We start from the raw sequence: 6,000 nt of genomic DNA, 5'->3' as shown, positions 1-6,000 counted from the left end.
TTGCATTGGATGTGTTCTGGGAGCATAGGAGGTTGTGTGAGACGGGTATCCCAGGAATTTGAAACTGCTCCGCAGTGCTGTGTAAAGGGGGGGTCAGTGCTGTCAGTTCTGAAGTCAATAGCTATCTCCCTTATCCTGTTGACACTGAGGAAAAGGTTATTTGCCTGGCATCAGGCCTCAAGTTTGACCACCACCTCGCTGTAGGCCATCTCATCATTGATGGTGATGAGCCCCAATGCTGTCGTGTCGTCGGCGAACTTGGCAATGTGATTACTCAGAGCTTGACCATTCAGTCACGTGTCAGCAGAGGGCTCAGCACACAGCCCTGGCGGAACCCCATGGTGAGGATGGTGGGGGTGGAAGAGCATTTGTGCATTCTGGCCACCTAAGACTAACACTGAAAACATGGATACAAATTAGCCAAATAACAGACAGCAGAGGTGAATTATTTGTCACACTATTGTAAGGTGAATATAGTGTCACACAGGGGGTCACTCAGGGATCATTTGTTCTGTTGCTTTACAGTAATGACCTGTAATAGGCTGGGTTGATCAGACACAAAAGAACCAGACCATTCAAAGTGTCCTGGATATGTGGTAATAATTGTACAGGCACATCAAAGTAACTTAAGCCTAATTTATTACCATAGAATAGAAAACACAAATAAACTACACAAAATTCTGCATAGTAAGTTGCAAAGATTTCAGGGCTCATGATTCTTAAGTCTCCACTTGATTGTCGCTGTTGTCAGGGAAGCTCTGAATGCTGACTCAGGAAACCACCCTGGGTCTCCTGAGCACTGATCACGATTCCTCCGGTCTAGGTGAGGTCCCAGGAACTGAGCGAAAGGGGCCTCAATAAATAGAAGTTAAAAGGTTCACTTTATTATCGAAGTATGTATGCAGAATACAACTCTTAGATTTGTCTTCTCCAGCTAGCCATAGAGTACAGAAAACCATATAAGTAGTTGAAAGAGTCAATCCCCTCCCCCACACGAAAAGAAAAAGAAACAAAACCTCGCAAACCCCAAACACCCCTATCCCCTCCCTCGCACAAAACTAACAAATCACCCAAACCCCCAGTCCGCCAATCTGCAATAAGAAAGAGTGGGCGAGAACATGAAAGAAACATGGAACTGAAAGAGGCCAATGTGAACTACAGTTAGTTTGAACTACAGTCCAATCCATAAATCTCAGAATTTTGATAACATCTCAGCATTGGGACCTAGCAGCCCCTCCAAAAGCAACAACTCAAATCAATGGCCCCTCCGATGGCAGTGACTCGAACCAGTGGCCCCTCCGACAGCAGCGACTTTACCCCACTTTTACCAGCACTGGGATGAACTTGCCCTTGACGGAGCTTGTCTTCTGCGGTGATTGAGAGCTGTTATACCATCTTAGCAGAGAGCTTAAGTGTTGGTGGCTGGAGCCTTTCTTGGCCTCAAGGTACCAGTGGAATGAGGACAAGAGTTTATCTGTCCCTGTGTGTCTCCCAGTGCTTGTGGAACTCCTAAAGAAACCATGCTGAGTTAGTGGCATGAGAGCAAAAGATCAGATAGTTTGTCTGTCTCTGTGTGTCTTGGTTTGGTCAAGATAGCACCAGCAAGCAACAATTCCTTGGGCAACATCTTCCAGATAGTCAATTATTTCAGCTTTTCTATATCTTCTACTTATTCTTTTTATCTTCATTTTGTTTTTGAAACTGTTGGAGCCTGGGACTTCAGGTATGTTGTCTGATCGAGTGGGCTAGCGCTCTACAGACCCCAAGAAAATTCCGGGAGAGAAATACGAGCACGAGCTACCATGAGAAGCTCAGAGACAAAATGAAGGCCATGATTGACCACATTTCTTTCCGATTAAAGCGTCGGGGTAGATTGAAACATTGAGCTTAATGTGGAGGAGGGCAAACAGCTGTTTTGTGTCACTTTCCTTGGAGAGTCCGTTGGTTGTCTCACTTTCCTTAGTAAAGCCGCTGGTTCATGTCCCTGCCCTTGGGGGGGTCACTGGTTTGAGTCGCTACTGACGGAGAGGCCACTGACTCGAGTCATTGTTATCAGAGGGGCTGCTGGTTCCATCCCAGGCCACCAGACAAAGTCTTGAGCCAATGCTTTCATTTTGACCATGCCTGGATGAACAATTGATGAAGATAATATAGTTGATGTGATGTACGTGGATTATTAGAAGTCATTTAATCATTTGTCATTTGGAAAGACTCCAGCCGCTAACAGCAAACATTTAACAAACCTACTGTGTTTAACTTGTTCTGACACCTTACCTGCTGTGAGCTCACAAAGTGTTAAAGTGTCACTTGGAATTGTTCAGACTTTCATCTAACATTTTTACAAAATTTAATACATGACCTAGACTTGGGACATACAAATCACAACTTCTAAATTTGCAAATGACACAAAAAAGTAAGGTGAACTGTGAAGATCAGGACAGGATACAAAATGACAAGTGGAATGGGCAGACAAGCGGATGAATTCCATACAGAGAAATGTAAGGTGATGTATTTAGTTAGGAATGGTGAGGAGATGCAATATAGAGTAAGGGCCACGGTTTGAAGAGGAACACAAGAGTTCGATCTACAATATGGATGTACAAATCATCAAAGGTGTCAGGAAAGATTGAGGAAGTGGCTAACAAGGCAGGTGGATTTCTGTCTTCATCAAATGAAGCTTGGAATATAGAAGCAGGGAAGTTATGCTAAACCATTGTTAAACACCTTAAATGGTTACCAGAAAGTGATGCTGTAAGAGGGGATACAGAAAACAGATCACAAGAGGTTTCGGGGATGAAAGACAGCAGTAACAAGAGTAGATCGGAGAGGTTGGAGATGCTTTCTTTGAAGAAAGAAGAATGTAGGTTGACTGAATAATGATGTATTGGGACTACGTGAAAAAGGGTGTCAGTTCCCTTTGGATGAGGAGTCAAAATCAAGCACTCGTGGGTATAAAAGGAAAAAGAATTAAGACCAACATAACAAAAAAAAAACATTTTATTACACATGTGTGATTGGAATCTAGAGCGCACCGCATGCACGTGTGGTGAAGGTTGTTACCATTGTAGCCTTGAAGAAAGGACTAGATGAATATATGGAGGAGAAAAATTTGTATGGCTATGGAGAAAGGGCCAGTCAGTGTGGCAGCAACTATTCTATGATGTTATGATGGCTGAATATGTGCAATATCACTACAGGGTGCATTTTCTATGACCTGCTTCTATCTGGAGATTCAAGTTGCTCTTATACACAAGGATGCAGCATACCCATCCCTTTCTATAACAGCAATTCAGGTACCAAAATAGAACCAAATCATAGGCAGCAAGCAGTGCAACTTCCATTTCCAACTCAGTGTCTTTGATATGGGCACGGCATTCATGATTAAATAATTGAATTCCTATTCTGCACTCTTCTTCGTGATTGTTAAAATTGCAAGTGGGTACAGCACTTGTAATGCCTGTGGTGTGAAAATCTGGAACAAAATTCAGAAAGGCATCACAGTCATCTAAGGCCAAATTGAAAGAAAGACCTTTGTGGTAAAAGCATTCCTAGAACCCACAGAGGTATTGTTCCATTATAAGGAATTATTATGGCATACCTTGAAGAGTTAGGGGAAGGCCACAGTGAAGATTGTTGCTGCTCTCATCATCAATGTTACAGTATGAATTGTTGAGAGTCTTAGTAGATGAACAACTGGGACTGATGGTAAGGCTTTGACCTAATAAGCTGAGATAGGAAATGAGAAGGACTCTGTGATTGGAAATATGGAAATTTGAAGGCAAATGACAATCCATACTGCAGGTTGAAAAATGTGTAATAATAATTAATCAGGAAACAGCAATAATACAAACATGAAAGTAAAACCCCGATTAGAATCAGATCCGGGATTAAATAGTGAACAGCCAAAAGTGAAGCATCTTTATCTGAACGTACACAGCATTTGTAACAAGCTGAATGAGTTAATAACACAATTAGAAAAAAAAATAGGTATGATCTCATGACTATTACCACAGTGTAACTGCACAATGACCAAACTGGGAATATTCCAGGACACTTCGAGAAGAAGTCGATAAAATGGAAAAGGAGGAGAGAGGTAAACTGATAATAATGATAGGGTAAAAAAGCAGCAGAGAGGAAATTTCATAGTTCAGGGCATCAAGAAGTAGGATCAATTTGGTTGAAGCTAAGAAACAAAATGGTAAAGTGGGACATAGTATAAATCAGAAGATTAAAGTCACATGCAGTAAAGGTAATACGACATTCATAGGGTCTCCAATAAAAACAGAAAAGGCCTAAAATACTCAGCAACACTATAGCAAAGGACACCTTTAATTGAACTGGTTAGCCAGGTGAGTTACTTCAAACTGTTGGATTTGAAGCTGAGTCCCAATGTGCCCAGACAAAAGATAAAGAGTTATTCCTCAAGTTTATGTTGAGCTTTACCAGAATGGCAGGAAACCCAAAGTTCACAATGAACGGTGGGGTCCTGGAGAGTGTTGTAGAACAGAAGGACCTACTGTAGGAGTACAAGGACAGAGTTCTTTGAAAGTGACTTCACAAGTAAACAGGGAGGTGAAGAAGGCATCTGGCACTCTGGCTTCATTAGCCAGAACAAAGAGTATAGGTGTAGGGCTGTTATGGTGTGGTCTACAAGAAGTTGGTGAGGCCACAGCTTCATTATGTATTATGCACCGTAATTATGTATTATGTCATTCAGCTGAGAAAGAGAATTACCAGAATGATGCCAGCACTCTCTCCATTTTCCACAGGGATTGTTCCCTCCATGGTCCCTGTATCCCTTTGTTCCTCCCCTCTAATCTCCCATTTGGCACATATCTCTGCTAGCAACAGATACGCTACACTTGCCCATTTACCTCCTCCCTTACCTCTATTCAGGGCCCCTAATTGTCCTTCTAGGTGAGGTAACACCTCACCTGCAAATCTGATGGGGTTGTCTGTTGCATCCAGTGCTCCCAATGCTGCTGCCTACTCTACATTGGAGAGGCCTGACATAAATTGTGGGGGGGGGGGGGGGGTGCGGTTCTGCTTTGTTGAGCACCTCTGCTCCATCTGCATAAAGTGGAAATTCCTGGTGGCCAACTATTTTAATTCCTATCCCCATTCCCGTTCTGACAATTCAGTCCATGGCTTCCCTTTTTGCCACGCAGGGGCCCCTCTCCGGGTGGAGGAGAAACACCTCCTCTTCTGTCTGGGCTAATGGCATGAACATCAATTTCTCCTTCTACTAAAATGAAATTCCCCTCCCCCTTTTCTCTTCTGTTCCCCACTGCCTCTTCTCCTCACCTGCCAACCATCTTCCCCAGGTGCCCCTCTTTCTTCCCTTTCTCCCATGGTCCACTCTCCTCTGCTATCAGATTCCTTCCTCTCCTTCCCTTTACCTCTCCCACTCATCGACCTTCTTCTAGCTGGTCCCCAATCCCTTCCCCCCATCTTTTTATTCTGGCATCTTCCCCCTTCCTTTCCGGTCCTTAAGAAGGGTCTTGGCTTGAAAGTGGGCACGTGGCCAAGTGGTCAAGGCATTGGACTAGCGACCTGAAGGTCGTGAGTTCGAGCCCCAGCCGAGGGAACGTGTTGTGTCCTTGAGCAAGACACTTAATCACACATGGCTCTACGACAACACCGGTGCCAAGCTGTAGGGGTCCTAATGCCCTTCCCTTGGACAACATTGGTGTCATGGAGAGGGGAGACTTGCAGCGTGGGCAACTGCTTGTCTTCCATACAACCTTGTCCAGGCCTGCGCCCCAGAGAGTGAAGACTTTCCAGGCGCAAATCCATGGTCTCACAAAACTAACGGGTGCCTTAATGGCTTGAAACATTGACTGTTTATTCATTTCCACAGATGCTGCCTGACCTGCTGAGTTCCTCTAGCATTTTATACATGTCGCTCAAGGGCCTGAGTTATAGGGAGAGGGCGGGCTGTGGGCAGTCTAGGCCTTCATTCGTTGGAGCGCAGGATTCTCATAGTCATAGTCATAGTCA

Source organism: Mobula hypostoma, chromosome 13, assembly GCF_963921235.1.
Source record: "Mobula hypostoma chromosome 13, sMobHyp1.1, whole genome shotgun sequence".
Lineage (NCBI taxonomy): Eukaryota > Metazoa > Chordata > Chondrichthyes > Myliobatiformes > Myliobatidae > Mobula > Mobula hypostoma.
Note: the sequence above shows the minus strand (reverse complement) of the source record.